This window comes from Triturus cristatus, chromosome 7 (assembly GCF_964204655.1).
Source record: "Triturus cristatus chromosome 7, aTriCri1.1, whole genome shotgun sequence".
Lineage (NCBI taxonomy): Eukaryota > Metazoa > Chordata > Amphibia > Caudata > Salamandridae > Triturus > Triturus cristatus.
Window position 1 is genome coordinate 417,860,669 of NC_140590.1, and position 22,192 is coordinate 417,882,860.

Genomic DNA, 22,192 nt, shown 5'->3' on the forward strand with positions numbered 1-22,192 from the left:
CCATGTGTCCTGGAAACAAATCAGGTCATATATGGTGACAATGTTTATCCAATCTGGGTCCAAAATTCTACTACTCAGACCGGCAATATTCCATGACATATATGTAATTGGTTTGGGTGGGTCATATGTTTCAATTGCAGGCATATGAGTTTCAGGAACTCATATAGGGGGATTTTGAACAGGATTGGAGACGCTCCTGTTCGGTTTATGTAAATCGCAACCTTCTAAGTCTGTTAGTACATTGAATCTATTATGTGTGGGAAGGGGGGCAGGAAATGGACCCAGAGAGTGTTGGGGAGGATTAAGCAAGGAAAAGAAAGCGGGATCCAATACAGGGGATTGTCGACCTCGCAACCTCAATGTGTTGGGTTTGTAAAAATATCCCAACGGTAAGGCAAATATTTGTGTGAGCGGTGTTGGGCCAGTAGGTAGTAGTTGTAATAACTGCCGGACCATTTCAGAATAATTGAAATTAACCACCACACAATCGCCTTTGATACATTTCTCCGAGTCCCCCACCCAACCCACTCTTCTGGCCATTAAGAACATTGCCTCCCTACCCCCAACAAATTGATTAAACCAGTGACTTGCTTTAGACATCATTGTTCTGTGGTCTCCATGTGGGTGTTGTGTAGTCCCAGAACATTTGTTAATATTACGACATAAGGGCAAGCTGCCGGGGGAAGGGCCAACTTCGTATGATTATCATTTGGCCCCTTTTGCCCAGTTCAATCCTTTGGTCTGGTTTTATGTCAAGTCTTAAGGGGGGCAGGGTAGTTTCCTTAGATGTTCCTTGAGATAGGATACCAGTATTATTGTCACTAGTTGGTTTCGAGACCATGGGATTGATATTTTGAGCGACAAGTTGCGGCTGATTGCTCGGGGGGTCTGATGGATTTCCCCCCAAGTTCGTATTTCTATCCAGTCTTGTTAAGTCCTGGTTAACTGGGCAGTTGATATGACAGCCGACGTTATGGTGGTTTTGGTCTCCCCCTCCAGATCGAAAAGTTTCTATTTTTGCCTTGATTCTGGGCAGTCTATCCATCAATGGTTGGAGTGACACGGTAATTGACTGTTCTATCTTTGAAATCAAAGAGTCTGTAAAAGATGAATGAAAAACATTAGGTTCTTGGGGTGTAATAGTTCTTTCTTTTGTTGACCTCCCCCCACCTTTTTTCTTCTTGGGGGGGTTCTGATGGGCCCCGGGGGGAGGGTAAGGCATTAGGTATACGGGAAATCAGACGTTTGGACCGAGTAGTGGTAGGCTCCTACTTTATAAGTAGGGGATCTATTACTGACGTGGTATGGTCCGCCTTATTTAGGAACTCAGTCCGAACAACAGGCACACCCTTTTCCCCCACAGATAGCCTATGTTCAACAGATAAAATCTCCTTATGCAGTGCATCATAGGCTCATCTCCATTAGTTGTAATTGTCGATTTTCGTTTCCCCATCTTATGGATCAGACCCAGACCTCTTGTACCACTAAGCCATACATGTTAGAGGCGGGGCCAGCCTAGCCTCTTCCGGGCTCTGACGGGTGCAGACGGGCCTGCCCTTGGCCCGGGCTTCACCCGGGCGCGGCTCCCTGGGGAATAGTGTCCCCAAATGAAAAGTGCTGGCGTGCAAGGAAGGGCTCCTGCACCGCGGGTGCCCGGAGCAGCTATATGTGCATCCTGGCGTGAAGACAAGCACGTAGGTGGCTCCTGCCGTGATGCCCCCTGGGGAATGGAGTCCCCAAACGAAAAGTGCTGGCGTGCAAGGCGGAGCAGCTATATGTGCCTCCTGGTGAAAAGACAAGCACATAGGCAGCTCCTGCTGCGAAGCCCCTGGGGAATGGAGTCCACAAACGTAAAGTGATGGCGTGCAAGGAAGGGCTCCCATTAGTACTCTAACGGAGCTGTACAGTAGTAATGCTACGGGCAGTTAAACATTGTGAGATCGGATATTGACCATTGACTCCATTTTGCCTTAATTACATTTTTGTGAGCTTGTTTTCATCTTATGTCTATCTGACCATGCCTTTCAGCTGTAAATGCAGGCAGACCCAGGCTACTTGCATAAATAGGTTGTGTATGTTTCTTACTTCACCACACAAGAGAGATAAGCTGCTAGAACATCTAGTGTGGGATGCGTACAGTGTCCATCACTTCGATATAGTGGCACTCCAAGAAACACATTTAAAGCGGTCAGGGGAGCTCCGGCTACGTCACAAATGTTATTCCCTAATTTACAGATCGTAGGCGGGCACAAAATAGAAAAGGGTGGCAATAATTTTCCACAACGCTACAAAATTTCAACCAGAAGCTATAAAGTCGGATAGTGCAGCTGGAGTGATAATGGTAAAGGGGAAACTGAGGGGAAGATTAGGTACTTTTATTTCAGCATATGTCCCTATCACAGGTCAACCGGCATATTTAACCTCCCTGTTAAACATGATGGGGGGATTACCAGATGGCCCGATAGTATTCATGGGGGACTTTAACCTTACATGGCACAAAGCAACAGATAGCACTCACCCCCACAGAACCTCAACGGACAGTTTCCCCAAAGAAACTAAACAGACCCTTCAGTCGTTAGGCCTCATTGACGCCTGGAGAACGCTCTACCCTACCACCAGAAATTATACTTTCTTCTCCCACGTACATCAAACATACTCATGGTTGCATTATATATTCATAAGCCAACCCCTACTGGGGTCCCTCCAAGCCACAAGATTCTACCGATCACTGTCTCGGATCACAGCCTTATCTCAGTATGCTTGAACTGGGGTAGCGCTCCACCAAGCCCGCCAAGAAGGTGTTTCCCTGTCTCCTTAACTTGAGACAGAGTACTTCGAGACAAATTACGGTCGGCAATCAAATAATTTTTTCAATTAAATCAGCGGCACGCAACATCTCCCTTGATCTACTGGAATGCCTTTAAGGCGGTATTGCGAGGCAAATGCATTGAGCTAAATGCCACACTAAAGAAGCAAAGAGCTAAGGAGAGGGCAGCACGAGAAGTGGAACTGGGAGAAATAGAAAGGGAACATAAAAAGAACCCCACCCGAGTCCTATAACATAAATTAAGCACCTTAAAAGGGAAAATCATTGCAATTTACACCAACAGGGCAGAAAACACCCTCCTACGGCTACGCCGGTTTTTCCTATGCCCAGGGGAACAAAGTGGAAGCCCACCTAGCAAGACAGCTCTGCGAAAAATGGGAGAAGGAATACATAGGGGGAATATGCGATGGAGAGGGCAACATAGCATATGCAGACAAAGATAAAGCTAACATATTTGGATCCTGTTAGATTTGGGGGTCTCTAGTTGGCTGACGTAGGTACCTTTGACAAATAGGGACCCTTGCGTCTAGTCAGGGTAAGGGGGTACACTCCTAAAATAACCCCTGCTCACCCCCTTGGTAGCTTGGCACGAGCGGACAGGCTTTTCTCAGAGGCAGTGTTTAAAGCATTTGTGAACACATACAGTAACAGAGTGACAACACTACAGATGGACAACACACAAGTTTTATATAAAAAATAAGTTTTCTTTATATAGATTTAACACAAGACCACAAACGACAAAAATTCTCAATACTGTACTTAAAATCGTAGAATTAGCTTACTTCTCTTTAGATGTAAAAATGCGACACATGCAGTCAATGTACCTTTGGAGGCGTAATGCTATACAACAAAAGTATTGCAGGGAAGGTGATGCATCGGTTCATTACACGCAGGAACGGTGATGCGTCGGTTTCGTACTGTACTTCCGTGGCGATGCGGCCCGCAACGCCTTGATGCGATGAAGATCCGGTGCAATGAAACAAAGATGGCGTCCTCTTCTTGTTGTGACACGATGCGTGTACGCCCGACAGCCGTGCGGCGACTCAGCGATTCTTCTGAGCCGCAACAGGCCCTGCGACGCTTCTCCGATGATGCGAGACATCTAGACTCGATGCGACAGCTGCAGCGGCGTCACCCATGTTCAGTGATGCGACGACAGCGGCTATGGCGGCGGCACGCTTCTTTGATGATGCGAGATGCTTCACCTCGATGCAACAGCTGCAGCGGCGACACCCTTGTTCAGTTATGTGACGGCAGCGGCAGCGGCATGCTTCTTTGATGTTGCGAGACGTTTCTTTACGATACGATGCGATGCGACAGCTACAGCGGCGACACCCTTGTTCAGTGATGCGACGACAGCGGCTGCGGTGGCAACGAACTTCTTCATCGTTAGTCACGCTTCCAGCTCCTTGCGACACGCAGTCCCTCAGAAGGCCGGAATACAGCTGCAGGCACTTCCAAAGAACTCTGGGGAGCTGGTGGTTGAAGTCTGTTGTCCCTGAGACTTCATCAGGAGGCAAGCCCTTGGAGATCCTTCACAAGTTGAATAAAGTACATACAACGTTCCTTTCTCCTTTCTTTGGCAGTCAGGCAACCACTGCAGGCCAATCCCCCAAGCAGCACTTCAGCTTAGGGATAGTCTCTCCTCAGTCTCTCTGGTTCCTCTCCGCAGCAAAGGTTTCTTCTTGTTTTCTAAAGTGATCTAAAGTTCTTTGGTTTGGGTCCCAATATTTATACACAATTTCTCTTTGTTCTCTGAAGGCAGAGAGGCCTTTGCCTAGTCCAAACCAGTTCTGGTCAGTCCTGGAGCACTTTGTTGACAAGACTCCTTCGTTCCTTTCAGAGTGCAGGGCAGAGACCTCAGACGCACCACAGGAGGTGAAGCAAGCATTGTGGAGAGAAGGCACAGCCCTATTCAGGTCCCAGGTGCAACTCCTCCCACCCATCTAGATGCAGATCTCTCTATTCAGCCTTGTGCTGAATCACCCTGCCTCCTGGAATCCCCCAGCCCCTGTCACTTAAACTACAGACAAGGAATACACAACATAGCAGAGGCAGGTTTGGATGGTTAGACAGGAAAATACCTACTTTCTAAAAGTGGTATTTTCAAACACAATGTTAAAACCAACTTCACTAAAAGATGTATTTTATCATTCTGGTTCAGGCATACTAAACTCGAATTTCTACCATGTTCCCTGCGTAAGTTAGGATTATAAGATGTAATAATCAAACTGCCCAATCTTGCCTATGGGGAACAGGTAGCCTTGCAATAGTGAAAAACGAAAATGGATGTAATTCACTATTAGGACATGCCACACACACCAGGGCTTGTCCTACCTTATACTTACAATGCACCCTGCCCTTGGGCCCACCATAGGGTTGTACGATACGAAGAAAAGGGAAAGTTTAGGGACTGGCAAGTGGGTGCACTTACCCAGTCAGCATGGCAGCACCAGACTGCACACAGGCTCTGCAATGGCAAGCCTTAGACACACTTTTACAGGCTGCTTCTTTGGATGGCACAACCAGTGCTGCAAGCCCCCCAGCAGCATTTGGATTACCAGCCCTGGGCACTCCTGGTGCACTGTACTAGGGTCTGACAGGTAACCCAATCCAGTCAACTATGGAATCACTAATCCACACATCAATTTACAATAGGGAGCACTTGCACTGTGGCACTGGACAGCAGTGGCACAGTGCCCAAAGCATCTAACACCAGCAAAAATACATGAGGCAACAGCAAAAAATGGAAAGGAGACCCACGCCAAGGTGCCAGGTCTAACACGTGTCCCCTCCAGCTGAAATTTGGGGAGAACTACCCTACCTCCTGGGAGTTCTCATCACTAAGGGGGAAAAATCTGGACAGACCATCAGCGTTGGTATGTTCTGTACCAGGATGGTGTTCCACCGTGAAATCTATCCCCAGTAGGGAAATGGACCACCTCAACAGCTTTGGATTCTCACCCCTCATCTGCATCAAACATCTGAGGGGCCTGTAGTCCGTCTGAACCCGGAGTGAGTCCCAAACAGGTATGGTCTCAGCTTCTTCAGTGCCCAGACCACAGCAAATGCCTCACGTTCAATCGCACTCCACCTCTGAAAGTAACCTCCTACTGATGAAGGCTATGGGTTGATCTAGGCCCTCCTCATTCATCTGTGACAAAGCAGACCCCACACCATGCTCTGAAGCGTCAGTTTGTACTATGAACTCTCTGGAGAAGTTGGGTTGCCAGGAGCACGGGCGCCGTGCACATAGCAGTTTTCAGGGCCTCAAAAGCTTTCTGACAGGTGTCAGTCCAAATCACTTTCTTGGGCTGCTTCCTGGAAGTCAGCTCTGTCAAGGGTGCAACAATGCTGCCATACCCCTTGACAAACCTCCTGTAATACCCTGTGAGTCCTAAAAAGGCTCTCACCTCTGTCTGGGTTTTAGGGGGTTTCCAAGTCAGGATGGTTTCAATCTTGGGTTGTAGGGGCGCCACCTGGCCACTCCCAACCTGGTGTCCCAAGTACACCACAGGACTCTGCCCCTGGCACTTACTCGCCTTGATCGTGAGGCCTGCCTTCCACAGCGCCATCAACACTTCCCAGAGGTGGTGCAGATGTTCTTCACAACTGGCGCTGAACACTGCAATGTCATCCAGGTAGGCGGCACTGAACTCTTCCAGTCCAGCCAACACCTGGTTGACCAACCTCTGAAAGGTGGCAAGGGCATTCTTCATCCCAAAGGGCATAACCCGGAACTGGTAGTGCCCATCTGGTATGGAGAATGCTGACCTCTCTCTTGCCCCATCAGTCAAGGCACTCTGCCAGTATCCAGACGTTAAGTCAAACGTGCTGAGGTACCGTGCAGCCCCTAACTGATCTATGAGCTCATCAGCTCTGGGAATGGGGTTCGCGTCAGTCCTGGTGACTGAATTGATCCCTCTGTAGTCCACACAGAACTGGAGTTCTGGTGTGGCACCCGGTGCAGCAGCCTTTGGGACCAAGAACACTGGGCTGGCCCAAGGAGTGTTGGAGGACTCTATCACCCCCAACGCAAGCATCTTGGAGACCTCCTCCTTGATGCAAGCTCTCAACCTGTCAGTCACCCTGTACGTTTTGTGCTTCACAGGTGTACTCTCCCCAGTGTCCACATCATGGACGCACCAATCAGTGACATTGGGAATCAGGGAGAACAGATCAGAAAACTGTCCCAGCAACTGGTGGCAGTCATTCTGTTGCTCAGGGGTCAGGGCGGAAGAGAGGTTGACACCATCCACTGACCCATCTTGCTCTGTCGCCGACAGGAGGTCAGGAAGAGGCTCAGTCTCCTCCTCCATTCCAGCATCTGTCGCTAAGAGCATGCTCACTTGGGACCTCTCCAAGTGGGGTTTCAGGCGGTTGACATGCAGGACCCTCAAGGGGTTCCTGGGAGACCGCAAGTCCACCAAGTAGGTAACAGGACTTTTGTGCTCCACAACCTCAAATGGTCCGGTCCACTTATCCTGGAGCACGCAGGGCTCCACTGGGTCCATGACCCATACTTTCTGACCAGGTACCACGCTTCATCTCCTCCTGGCTGGCTTCCAGATTCGCCTCAGCGAGTTGCCTGAAATGCCTAGTCTGGTTTCTGAAGGCCAGCATGTAGCTATATACATCCTGGGGAGGTTTCCTGGGAGATTGCTCCTAGCTTTCCTTGACCAGACTCAGAGGTCCTCTCACTGGGTGACCATAGAGAAGCTCAAAGGGACTGAACCCTAGAGATTTCTGTGGCACCTCACGGTATGCAAAGAGCAGGCATGGTAAGAGGACGTCCCACTTACGCCTCATAGGTTCCTCCAGACCCATAATCATGCCTTTCAGGGTTCGGTTGAATCTTTCAACCAACCCATTTCCTTGGGGGTGGTAAGGAGCTGTAAACTTGTAGGTTACCCCACACTCCTGCCACAGGGACTTCATATACTTGGAAATTAAGTTGGGTCCCCGGTCAGGCACTACCTCTCTAGGGAATCCTACTCATGAGAAAATTCCCATCAGTGCTCGTCCCACCACGGGGGCCGTCACTGTCCTCAGAGGTATGGCTTCTGGGTACCGGGTGGCATGGTCAACCAAGACCAGGATGAACCTGTTGCCCAAAGCTGTCTTGGGGTCCAGTGGCCCCACAATGTCAATACCCACCCGTTCAAAGGGGGGCTGACCACAGGGAATGGCTGGAGAAGAGCCTTTTGCTTCCTTTCCACTTGCCTGGCCTGGCAGTGAGTGTCTGAACTTCTGCGCATTTGGGGCCAATAAAAGTGGGTGACAAGCCTCTCAAAGGTCTTGTCCTGCCCCAAATGTCCTGCCAATGGCACATCATGAGCCAGCCCCAGTAGGAAGGCTCTGAAGCACTGGGGTACCACCGGCACACGAGGTGATCCAGGCTCAGCAACCTTAGGCTCACTATACAGGAGACCATTCTCTCAGTTGACCCAATGTGACCCAGACTGATCACCTGCTGCCTGGTCTGCAGCCTGCTGCCGCAGACCCACGAGAGAAGGCCATTCTTTCTGCTCCTGGCAGAATTCTTCCCTGAAGGGTCCTCCTTCTTGCTGCCAATGGGTCAGCTCAGGCAGGTCCCCTAGTTTAGCTACCTGTTCCCCTGTAGGCTCCAGGGCATCCCCCTCAGGGTCTGCCCCCTCCTGGACCGTGGGAACTTCGGGGGCTGGTTTCCCATGCCCCCTGCCTTCTCTCTCTAAGGCAGGCACCTGGGCCCCCCTCTCAGGCTCCAGGTCCTCTTGAGCACCCTTACTGGCTGCCATGGTAACACACGCCGAGTCAGGCAGACCCAACATCTCCAGATGACCACTTCGCTCCACCTTCGCCCAAGGTGAGCTCTCCAGATCGTTCCCTGACAAACAGTCAACAGACATGGCGGGCCTCACAGCGATCTGAAGAGTACCAGAGACCCCCCCCCCCCCCCCACTCAAAGGGAACCTGAGCCTCCTTGCAGTGCCTCTCTGTGTTGTCAGCGGCAACAACTGGGTAAAATGCATTGGGGGCAACCTGCTCTTGACACACCAGGTGACACTTGACAGCTGTCACACCGGCTCCTATATCTCTAAGAGCCTCCACTCTATGGCCATTGATGGTCACCCACTGCCTGTATTTCTTAGTGTTGTCAGGCAGTTGGGTCCTGGAGACCACCTCACAGTCTCCTGAAGAGACAAGGGACATCTCTGCGGGACCCCACCCACCTTGGGCACCCATCTCCTCACCCAGGGCTACACTAGCCATCTGCCGGGGGGCTGCACCAGGGGGTGCTGTCTTTCCAAACTGGTGGCACCTGGGATCATTCGCCCTATGACCCAGGTCTCCACACTTGTAGCACTTCAGGGCTCCCCCTTGAACAGGTGGACCTGTTGGGGTCCCTGACGGTTTCTGGGGGGGAGGCTGAAAACCTTTCTTTTGGTTTCCTTGGAGACTACTTTGGGGCATTCTTTGGCACTCCCTCTGTTTACCCTTATCCCCCCACTCTTCTGCTGGGGACCCTGCCCACTCTTGGCTGAAACTCCCCCGTGACCCTTGTGGACCCGGATGTTCACCCAGCGGTCCACCTTCTCAGCAAGCTTCCTAGGGTTAGTCAGTCTGCTATCAATCAGGTGCATAGCTCTGGAAAACAATTACTTGACAAGTGCTCACATGCTATCAAATCAAAGAGCCCCTGAAAATCATCAACCTTGCTACCCTTCACCCAACCATCCAATGCTCTGCAGAAAAAAGTGACATATTTCACCCAGGTACTGCTCTCTATCTTCTTGCAACCTCTGAACCTCTGTCTATACAATTCAGGAGTCAAACCATACCTGGACATTAATGCATCTTTCATGTGGCTATAAGAATTATGGACATCAGAAGGGAAGTCTAACAGTGTATCCCGCCCCTCACTAAGGAACCGCCCCCACAACCCCGCTCCCCAGTCCTTCTCAGGGACCCGGTGGGAAGACATGGCTACCTCATAGGCCTTGAACTACTGCCCAATGTCATCATTCTTATAAAACTCTCTGACCACAACCTTAGGAATATACACCCTAGATTCAACAGGCATTGGCGGTGTGCTGCCACCAGAGGGAGTAATCTCTAAGCTCCTAGCTTTCAAATCCAACTCCCTCAAATTCTTCTCATGCTCAAACTGCATTCTCTTTTCTTCCAGGGCCAATTTCCTAATTTCCAATTGCCCATTCATTTTGGCCAGCTCCAACTCATGCATCCTATTTCTCTCCCTGTCCTCCAGCTCCTCTGGGGACAGGCTTTTGGCAGAAACACTGCTACCTTCTGGGGAAATTGCTGTGCTTCCCCTTGGACCCAATGGCCCCTCTAGCTGCCCATCTGCATTCTCATCCCCGTCCTCATTCTCAGAGGTATTCCTTGCTTCTACCCAGGCCCTCAGCTCTTTGTAGAACTCATCCTTCTTGGTGAGCCCGGTAATTACAACTTTAAATTTCTTGCAGAAGTGCTTCAGCTGTCTCACATTGTAGCATTCCAGTTTCTCCTCTTCCCAATCAGCAGATGCTATGGATGCTGCTTTCTCCACGATGGTTAAACTTGGCAAAAATAGAGAATCCCAGGAAAAAGAAATCTACCAAAAGTATGTGGTCGCGTTTTGGTCTGCACTCACTAGTAGTGTTCACCAATCAGTGTACATGAGTCACAAATGCAAGTCCAGAATCCTCACCACTGCCCACTAATGTTAGATTTGGGGGTCTCTAGTTGGCAGAGGTAGGTACCTTTGACAAATACGGACCCTTGCATCTAGTCAGGGTAAGGGGGTTCACTCCTAAAATAACCCCTGCTCACCCCTTTGGTAGCTTGGCACGAGCAGACAAGCTTATCTCAGAGGCAGTGTGTAAAGCATTTGTGAACACATACAGTAACCAAGTGACAACACTACAGATGGACACCACACAAGTTTTATATAAAAAATAAGTATTCTTTATATAGATTTAACACAAGACCACAAACGACAAAAATCCCCAATACTGTACTTAAAATGGTAGAATTAGCTTAGTTCTCTTTAGATGTTAAAATGCGACACTTTGAGTCAATGTCCCTTTGGATGCGTAACGCTATACAACAAAAGTGTTGCAGGGAAGGTGATGTGTCGGTTACTTACACGCAGGAACGGTGATGCGCCGGTTTCGTACTGCGCTTCCGTGGCGATGCGGCCCGCAACAGCGTGATGCTATGAAGATCTGGTGCAATGAAACAAAGATGGCGTCTTCGTCTTGATGCGACACGATGCGTGCACACGAACGGCCATGCGGCGACTCAACGATTCTTCTGAGCCGCGACAGGCCCTGCGACATGCTTCTCCGATGATGCGAGACGGCGATATGACAGCTGCAGCGGCGACACCCTTGTTCAGTGATGCTATGACAGCGGCTATGGCGGCGACACTCTTCTTTGATGATGCGAGACGCTTCGGCTCGATGCGACAGTTGCAGCAGCGACACCCTTGTTCAGTGATGCTGTGACAGCAGTTGCGGTGGCGGCACACTTCTCCGGTGATGCGAGACGCTTCGGCTCGATGCGACAGCTGCAGCGGCGACACCCTTGTTCAGTGATGCGACGACAGAGGCTGCGGCGGCAGCACTCTTCTCCGGTGATGTGAGATGATTCGGCTCGATGCGACAGCTACAGTGGTGATACCCTTGTTCAGTGATGCGACGGCAGCAGCGGCACGCTTCTTCGATGTTGCGAGATGTTTCTTTACGATGCGATGCGACAGCTACAGCTACAGCGGCGACACCCTTGTTCAGTGATGCGATGACAGCGGCAGCGGCGGCGACAGGCTTCTTCTTCGTATTTCACGCTTCCAGCTCCTTGCGACACCCAGTGCCTCAGAAAACCCCAATACAGCTGCAGGCACTTCCAAAGAACTCTGGGGAGCTGGTGGTTGAAGTCTGTTGTCCCTGAGACTTCAGCAGGAGGCAAGCTCTTTTCTCAAGCCCTTGGAGATCCTTCACAAGTTGAATAAAGTACATACAAAGTTCCTTTCGCCTTTCTTTGGCAGTCAGGCAATCACTGCAGGCCAATCCCCCAAGCAGCACTTCAGCTTAGGGATAGTCGCTCCTCAGCAAAGGTTTCTTCTTGTTTCCCAAAATGATCTAAAGTTCTTGGGTTTGGGTCCCAATATTTATACCCAGTTTCTCTTTGTTCTCTGAAGGCAGAGAGGCCTTTGCCTAGTCCAAACCAGTTCTGGTCAGTGCTGTAGCACTTTGTTGACAAGACTCCTTCTTTCCTTTCAGAGTGCAGGGCAGAGACATCATTCGCACCACAGGAGTTGGAGACACCATTGTGGAGAGAAGGCACAGCCCTATTCAGGTCCCAGGTGCAACTACTCCCACCTATCTAGATGCAGATCTCTCTATTTAGCCTTGTGCTGACCCCCTGATGCCATGATCTCTCTATTCAGCCTTGAGCTGACTCCCTGACACCCTGTCTCCTGGAATCCCCCATCCCCTGTCACTCAAACTCCAGACAAGGAATACACAACCTAGCCGAGGCAGTATTGTATTTTATTATTCTGAGTTCAGGGATACTAAACTCGAATTTCTACCATGTTCCCTGAGTCAGTTAGGATTATGAGATGTAAGAATAAAACTGCCATTCAGGCCTATGGGGAACAGGTAGCCTTGCAATAGTGAAACCGAAAATGAATGTAATTCACTATTAGGACATGCCACACACACCAGGGCTTGTCCTACCTTATACTTACAATGCACCCTGCCCTTGGGCCTATCATAGGGGTGTCTGATATGAAGAAAAGGGAAGGTTTAGGGACTGGCATGTGGGTGCACTTGCCCAGTCAGCATGGCAGTACCAGACTGCACACAGGCTCTGCAATGGCAAGCCTTAGACACACTTTTACAGGCTGCTTCTGTGGGTGGCAGAACCAGTGCTGCAAGCCCACCAGCAGCATTTGAATTACCAGCCCTTGGCACTCCTGGTGCACTGTACTAGGGTCTGACAGGTAACGCAAACCAGCCAATCATGGATTCACTAATCCACACATCAATTTACAATAGGGAGCCTTGCACTGTGGCACTGGACAGCAGTGGCACAGTGCCCAAAGCATCTAACACCAGCACAAATACATGAGGCAACAGCAAAAAATGGAATGGAGACACCGCCAAGGTGCCAGGTTATTGGACCTCTCTGCCGCCTTCGATACGGTCCCTCACTCCCTCTTACTCACCAGACTAGCAGCCATAGGCATAACTGGCTCTGCTCTTGGCTGGTTATCATCTTTCTTGGATAACAGGTCCCAGCAAGTATGGATGCCACCTTTCTCCTCCTCTCCCAAAAAACTCTCTACTGGTGTCCCACAGGGGTCCACTCTAAGCCCCCTGCTTTTTAATATATATATGACCCCCCTCATTTATCTTGCGGAACAGCTAGGAGCCAAAATTATGGCTTATGCCGATGATACTCAGCTTCTGTTTACCTGGCCCAAAAACAACTCGGACACGTCGAGGGTCCAATTCTGTTTATCATCGGTTTTCCGCTGGCTGGCGTGTGCCCAGCTTAAATGCAATGAGAGTAAATCGGAAATCTTGCTGTATGGCTCCTTTCCAGATAACTTTAGCGACTCCCTCTGGCCCACCGATCTCCCATGTCCCAAATCTATTGGTGGACCTGCAAAAAATTTAGGAGTCTGGTTTAATAACAATCTCAGGTTTGAGGACCACCTGAAAAAACTTACTGGAATCTGCTTTTCCACCCTCAAAACCCTGCGCAGATTTCTCCCTCTGCTCCCAAGAGAGGCCAAGGAGACGGTCATTCGCGCTCTTATACTATCCAGATTGGATTATGCGAATGCCCTCTACTGCGGACTCCCAGCCTATTTGATCCACCGCCTCCAGGTCATTCAGAATGCCGCGGTTAGGCTGTTCAACATACCCAGAAGATCTAGTGTCCGCCAACCCCTTAGAGATCTTCATTGGCTCCCAGTTGCTCAAAGGATCTTATTTAAGATCCTCGTGCTAGCATACCGAGCACTTCATCAAACGGGTCCAGCATATTTGAGGAAAAGATTTTCCCTTTATGTTCCCAATCGCCCTCTTAGATCAAGCAACCTCCACCAAATGACTGTGCCAAAGTTTAAATATAGCAGGCTCGGCGGTCAATCCATCTCTGTCAGAGCAGCGAGAGCTTGGAATACCCTTCCGCTTCACTTGAGAACATCCCCATCCATCATGACGTTCAGGAAAGGCCTAAAAACCCACCTTTTTAACATCACTACATAATGGATGTCTCTCTAACTCCGCTTGTAATATGATCGGTCTCCCTTTTCTTTCGCGCCAGGATACTATACTTTTTAGTAACAGAGCGCGCTACAAAAGCCTCTATAATAATAATAAAGGTTTGACAGATCCTTTTATAAAGAGCTCTACCAAGCCATGCCCACAGATTCAGCTGCACAGCGAAATTACCTGCAATTGCTTACACTGCCCAAGGTCCCCGCGCGCCTGGAATGACCACTTAAAAGCTCCCATCACGGACGAAGAGGTAAGGAGAGCAATAGCGGCTTTCAAACCAAATAAGTCTCCAGGGCTAGACGGTTTGATGGCACACTTCTATAGAACATATGTGGGAAATGTTCAAGGTTTGGGAGAGGATGGGGCCTAGCAGCTAGTTCGGTCGACCTCCAAGCTGGGGAACTGGGTTTGAGTCTCTGCAGGAATGCTCAACATCCTGTGATTCTGGGCAAATCACTTAATCTTCCTGTGCCTACAAATTAATGTGTCTGTCTGTAACGCAACTGGTGCTCATGTAAAGCACTCTGATACCTTTGGGTCTAGTAAGCGCTATATAAAACTCCCAAAAGTAAAAAAAATGTAACAGAGAAAGTTAAGTGCTTAGTACTACAAGATGGTGGCCCAGTTCTTCTAGACCCATATCCCACAGTGAAGAATAATGCGGAATTGGCAGATTTGTGTTTGACATACATTCTAATATAAAGTACCCTTTGGGAGGTAGATAAGGTGAGTTGTTGGAATCCAATGTATATTTTTGGGCTTATTGGCAAGCTCAATAAATATGATGGCATCCTATTGAATGAATTTTTATGCATACACAAGCAGTGACATAGTGGAGCCTAGGTGATCATCAGAAGGTTCTCCGTTGGAATTACCAAAAAGAAATCTGAATACAACTAAGTCAAAATGTAAAGCAGCAAGATAATTTAATCAATTCCCAATGGATAGTTTAGCAACTTTGGTTAAGAATGTATAGACCAGTTAGGGAACCTCAAGGGATTATACACCCACATTATACAGAAAGAAGAAACAACCAAATGGTACAAAACTTGTGGAAAAATCCCAGTGGGTAATACCTAAGCTAGCAATGATAATGGAAAAAAAATAATTCAGAGTATTAATAGAATTGATACAATATTCTAAAAGATTAGCATCCATTGGCATAGCAGAAAAGGTACAAAAGGCACAGAAGTGTTTGATATATATTGGGCACAAGATATGTATACTTTTACCACCAGACCTCCTGTAACTTACAGCTTATGATGGTACGCAAATTGTACTTGGATACAATGCTGATTTTTGTGCAGCTGACAGTTTTGAGTTGAGACCCTGCTTACTCACTATTATTTGGCCAGTGGATATAGGATCACCAGTATCCTTGGCACAATGGTTTGTAATTTAGCCTTTAAATTTGACCAAGCAGTTACTTTAGATCTACAAACTGAAGTGGTGCCCTTCATTCCACTACTCTTCTCAATGCCCTACCCTATTTCTCACTCTATACCGCTTTTAGTATATACTCTACCTCATCTCTCTGACTTATCTCAAACCTCATTCTACTACTCTTTCCAATTCACTGCTCTATTTCTCATGTTATACCTCTCTCACTATATCATTTACCTCCTCTCCTTTTGATCCCAAACCCCACACAACTACTATGACACCCAAAATAACCTTTTCTAAACTCTTCCCTTCTCTACCCTTCCTTGCATCATCTCACACCTCTTTCACTATTCAGATCTCTCAAACAAGCATTTCTAAACGGTTCACTCTGACTTTTGCCCCACACCTCCCCTTTACTCATCCCAAACTCCCTCCTGCTATGAACTCCAAAAACCTCAAAACGTTTTAGACCCTTCCTTCTTCTAATCCTCCACTGTTACTTTTGCAATCCAAATAACAGACTAAGAGGTCCACCCCTCAAATCAAATTAATTTCATATTTCCCTACACTAATTCACCACTAATAATGTTTGGGTTCCAGAGTAGCCTGCTAATCGACGAAAGTGCTACAACACCTCATCAGGCGAACAAGTGCTATATAAATGCAAATCCTTCCCTCTTCCATCCCTCCACTATCCTTTTCAATCCAGATAACAGACTAACATGTCCACCACTCAAATTAATTTCATATTTGCCTAGACTAATTTATCACTAATCCTTTTCTGGTTCCAGAGTAACGTGCTACTTCCCGAAAAGCGCATCAACACCTCATCAGGGGTAGCAAGCGCTATATAAATGCAAACCTTTTCCACTTCTATCCCTCCACTATCATTCCCAATCCAAATAACAGACTAACATATCCACTGCTCAAATTAATTTCATATTTCACTATACTAATTCACCGTTAATCCTTTTTGGGCTCCAGAGAAGTATGCTACTCTCCAAAAAAGCTCTTTGACACCGCGTCATTGGTAGTAAGCGCTATATAAATAGAATTACAATATAATACAATACATTTAAGCTTGGGTTGTTTTCCTCAAGCTTAAGAATGTGTATTGCCATGGTTCTGCTACTATGTGATCTCTTAAATGTGGGAGTTCTGTATGTGTCAGTTGTTCTCTGATTAGTGTGGGAGCACCATGCTTGGATGTTCTTGTTCAATAAACCATATATACAAGTATATTCTGAGGGAGTCTTACTTTACAACCTTGGTGATGAGCTCCAGGCCAGGAACAAGAGAAAAAGAAGAGCAACCCATGTGATGCAAGAAGAATCCACAGTGTGCAACCAACCCACCCAGAGTTAAACTGCCCGGAAGAATTCAACAATGGGAATTGCTACAGTATTTAAGGTGGGTGCAAGCTAAATGGCCTTTAGTCTGTGCGTGTGTAAAAGGTTACTTAACTCTGCTCATGAAATAACAATTGAAATTTTGATGTTCTCTACCAGCAGCAGATCATGACCTCAGTACATGAGGCCCCACCATTGCACCTTAACAATCACAATGTGCGAGGCATTGGAGAACAACTGCATTGTATAAGCTATACTACCACAAAGCGAGAGGCAGTGGAATATGACTTCTGCATCTGAAGGGAGTACACACTATGATAGCGTGACTCCAACACAGCTTGAGTCGCACACACAAAAGGATTAAATCCCCACCCCCCAGCGCCTTGAGACCCTCACGGGTTGTAGCATGCTTTATAAAACCCTGATTGATTGATTGAACCTGATTCTGCCTAAAGCTGTTTTACCGTAATCATCCTCATCGAGTAGCCTTCATGAGCAACAGTCTTCCTGGATCTACCAGTCTCTACAAGCTCCGCCTTTTCCTGTGCTACAACTGAAAGAGAGAAATGATTTCAATATCTTTACATTGTAATAGCAATAGAAACAGGACTATGCTGTGTGTCATAATGCAACAGAATCTTATTAAACTTGAACAAAGAGAAAATGTTTCTTTTGCCAACATGACATTTTCAGCTATATTAGCTCCATTGTTATTCTTAACACAAACTCGAAATCCCCCTATTGATTGGAAGGAATGGATAGATATGTTTGAAAACTATTTAGATGCATTATATGGACAAGACTTTTGTCTTTTAAGAAAGAAAGCCATCCTTCTAATCACACTCGGCAAGGAAGGAGGGTCAACGTGTTTTCAGGTACCTACCTTCAACATTGGATCAGGATAGTCAACAGATCATCAACAACTACAAGGACGCATAATAAAGTTTGAGAACAGATTTGCAAAGGGTACTAACATAGTAAAGACCTGGTTTAAATTTACACACAGGCACAAAGAGTAGGTGAAAGACAAGACAAGTTTATTTCTATGCTACGAGAATTGTCTGTTAAGTGCGAATTTTGTACAATGACTGGGTTGATTTGCGATCAATTAATACTTCAATGAAGAAGTAAAAAGATGCAAGAGACTTTGGGCAACAAAAAATCAGTAGCTCAAAGATGCAATAGAAATAGCTATGGTGTGGAAGAGCCTGACTGCAGCCTGAAAGGAATGGAAAAAGCGATAGCAAAAGAAGCAGTAACTTTTCTACTGTAGATAGGAAAGATAATGAAGTGCTTAACACAGACAAAGGGTATAACAAATCTGTGAAGAGTACAGCCCCATATAAACAAGTTAGTAAGATATGTGTTAAGTATGAAAGCAGCTTTTATTATTAGGACTCAAATAATTGTTTGCTTTGGTTAGAGAGTACAGAAAGTGTTGATGTAAATGTAATTTTGCTCAGGTGTGCAAAACTAAAGGTTAATTTAGAATGGCCACATGGGCATCTTCTTCCCAAAGACAGTAACCCAGGCGGCTATCAAGGGGAAAAATCAGTATAATTGGGCATATGAAAACAACGTTAGCATTATAGGACAGCCAGGTAGAGGGAAAAGTGTACATAATGGTAAGTGTCTTAGAGTGATCTTAGAGTGGGAATCCGATATGATTTGCATATATTTATATATATACAAGGACTCCCAAACAAGTTATGTTAGTTGAAGATTGTAGAAGGTGCAGAAAAAGTTTTACAGAAAAGTTGGAGGACCTCAAGGAATATGTGCATAAGGTGGTAAACAACGTTTACCACAAATCTTTTTCCCCGCAGTGAATCACAACGCAGTCGTTACAACGACCGCATTCTGATTCCGCATACCATTACTCCGCAATTCGGAACAACGACTTGCGGAGGGGGGGAGGTGTTGGATCCAACAGCTTCCCTATTGTCCGCACAGACTGGAGTTGGGTTAGTAATTTATACTATTCCAACATCCAGCGCCCCCCCCCCCCCCCTCCGCAAATCGTTGTTTTCCGACTTGCGGAGTAATGGATTGCGGAATCACAACGCGGTCGTTGTAACAACCGCGTTGCGATTCCCTGCGGGGGGAAAAGAATGTGTGATAAGAACGTACATTCCCATAAGGTTATTGTCAAACCTGATCCAGTTACCATACAGCACAAAGTATGAAGGGTGCCAATTTTAGCCAGAATGGAGATAAAGAAAATGTTTCAAGTTATGGTTCAGGAAGGGAGAATTAAACCAATAGAAACATCCAACTAGATTTCTCCAGTTGTCATCACAGACAAATCAGATGAAAGTTTGAGGTTCTACATCAACCTTCGCAGCGTCAGCCAGATTATTTTGTGGTTGATAATTACCCTTTATGAATATGAATTAATTAGTCTTGTTACTTAAAGGGGGTAGCATCAATCATAGCATTTGTATAGCGCGCTACTCACCCGGAAGGGTCTCAAGGCGCTTGGGGGAAGGGGTCCGCTACTGCTCGAACAGCCAGGTCTTGAGTTGTCTCCTGAAGGCGAGGTGGTCCTGGGTCAGCCAGAGGTGGATGGGGAGGGAGTTCCATGTCTTGGCCGCCAGGTAGGAGAAGGATCTGCCTCCGGCGGTTGCTCTTCGGATGCGTGGTACGGTTGCGAGGGCGAGGCTGGTAGACCGTAGCTGGCGGGTGGGCGTGTAGAAGGTCAGGCGGTCGTTGAGGTACTTGGGGCCCAGGTCGTGGAGAGACTTGTGTGCGTGGGTGAGGAGCCTGAACGTGATCCTCTTGTCAACGGGGAGCCAGTGCAGGTCCCTCAGGTGGCCGGAGATGTGGCTGCGTCGGGGAATGTCCAGAATGAGTCGGGCGGAGGCGTTCTGGATGCGTTGGAGTCTTTTCAGTAAGTTTCACCTCAAAAGTGTGTACCACCAGATCAAATTACGCAAAATGTCAAAACCACTTACAGTCTTTATAACAATGGAATGCACCTTCCAGTTAAACAGGATACCATTTGGACTGTTATCAGCGGCAAACGTGTTCCAAGGAATGATGAAGGAAGTGTTTCACGGGTATAGATATGGTGATCTGTTTTCAGGACAATATCCTGGTGTTTGGTGAAACTATGGAGAGCCACAACACTGTCCTCAAGTGAAATTTGTGGATGCTGGACTATTACATAAGAGAGAAAAGTGTAGATTTCTTGTCAAAGAAGATGAATATCTTGCACACAAACTGGAGTGAAGCCAAAAATAGACCTGTTGGAAGCAATAAAATGTGCTCCTGCTCCTCAAGATAAGGATCAGTTGGGGATCCTTTTTAGATCTTATTGAATATCATTCGAAGTTTGTGAGAGACTTCTCAGATAAGATTGAGGACTTGAAGAAGTTATTAGGAAAAGTTGTAGGTTTATTTGGTAAGATAGTCAGCAAGAGTGTTTTGAGAACATAAATAAATACATTTCTACAGCAAATGTTTTGGTTCCCATGTATACAAAACTCAAAAAAATACTTGCTTTAGATACAAGTGTCATAGAAATAGGTGCAGCATTGTCACAGGTTCACAGCAATGGTGAGAAAACTAGCTTTTGCTTATTTCTCATTAACTCGTACTGGAAGGACGTACTCTGTTGTGATTGAGAGAGGGGCATTAGCCACATCTTGCAGTGCATAGTATTTTAGGACTTACATTTGTGGTATTTAAGTAATACTACGCAGAGATTTCAAGTCTTTAGTAAAACTACATCTACCTGGGAGGCTGGCAAGGGTTCTGCGAGGTTAGGTCATCTACCAAGGTTGAACATATTCCAGTCTAGTGTAAAATCCAAGCAGATTGGCTCTCTCATCTACCCATGCATTGGCAAATTGTAGATAAGAATGCGTGGTAGCTCTTGGAAAGTAAGGGGCGATAGGGAGTGTATGTGAAGTGATTGAGTGGAGTGAAGATCAATATCTAAGGAAGGATGGTATCAAATCATGGATGAAGATTTTGTCTTTAGAAGGGTTTTGCTTTTGATTTCAAAAGGTGGTGGGAGAGAAAGTGCTGTCCCTTATTCTGTTCGGCCATATGTTAAAACAGTGGATGAATTGTCTGTAATTTAGAGGCGAAATATATGTTCCACCAGAGTCTCTTGGAGTAAAAAAACAAAATTGACAGCTGAAGGTAATTTTGGAGAGAACATATTTGGTGGTCAGGTATGGACCATGATGTGACTGGATGGGTTGCATGGTGTGTAGAATGCAAGGAAGGGAAGAAAAGGTTGAAAGTGGGGAAGGAAACAATCATGGAAGAGATATCTAATCCTGGCAATGTCAGGGATGCACCCTTGTCAGGTACGAGTTCTCAAAGTACTCACAGACTGACCCTTTACAGGATGCTGAGAGTCGTTGTTAGACTTGTCAGCCGTAGGGTTGTCTTCCCCTAAACCTTTTGCCTTCATCTGTCCTATTTCGCTGAATTATTTTTATGTGTGGGTCTTAGGACTCTGTGCACTTTACCACTGCTACCCAGAGCTAAAGTGCTTCTATTCTCGCCTTTTAAACATGGTAAAATTGCCTTGCTCCTGGTTGGCATATTTAATTTATTGATGAGTCCCTTTTAGAGTGGTATACCAAATAACCAGGGCCTGTAAATGAAAAGCTACTAGTCGGCCTGCAGCACTAATTGTGCCACCCTCTTAGGTGCCCCCATAAAACATGCTTAAGGCCTGCCGTTGCAGCCAGAATGCAGTCTTTATTTTTTTTGAAACATTTTATTATCAGTAACAAAAATAAATTAATACAAAAGAATTAGCTTGGTACATTAGGCATTGCCTACGTCTTATGAGTCCAGTGCGGCTTAGTTACACAGGTATAATAATATCACAAAGTGATGTAAGTTACATACTAAGATGTAGCAAAAGAAAACTTTCAGAGCGCCGATCCCGGCCATTGCTTCGCCTCCTTGTTGGACCCCTTGGGTTAATCGCTCAGGTCAAGGTCCGAGTCTGGTGTTGGAGGGGCACAGATGTTACCACGGAATGAGTTCCATCTACCCCATACCCGTGCCCACTTTTGGGGACACCCTCTGTGTATGAAAACTGCTTTTTCGGCCACCATTGAGCTATCCATGTCCTGACACCATCGTCCCCTCTGGGGAGCTGTCGGTAACCCCCAGTGTTGTGCAATATTACGTTTTGCCAGCATGATCCCCAAAGTTGCCCAGTCTTGTGCTGCATGATTCAGGTCAGTTGGTTCCCATATATTGAGGAGGCACCGCTTTGGTTCGGGAGGAACAGGGAAACCACTCACACTCATAATTGTGTCCATCACCTCCTCCAAAAAAATGCTATGTGTGGGCATTCCCAGAATGTATGGTAGAATGTACCCCTT

At 47.0% G+C, this 22,192-nt stretch overlaps 1 protein-coding gene across 1 annotated transcript in view; it reads right to left on the reverse strand.

Annotated features, from left to right (window-relative positions):
- The window catches only part of LOC146809835 (E3 ubiquitin-protein ligase TRIM11-like), a 221,101-nt gene extending 203,720 nt beyond the window's left edge, over positions 1 to 17,381 (reverse strand). The window contains exon 1 of the mRNA XM_085614913.1: positions 17,300 to 17,381. The gene's annotated coding sequence lies outside the window, so the exon portion shown is untranslated. The remainder of the gene's footprint in view (positions 1 to 17,299) is intronic.
- Between the last annotated feature and the right edge of the window lie 4,811 nt (positions 17,382 to 22,192).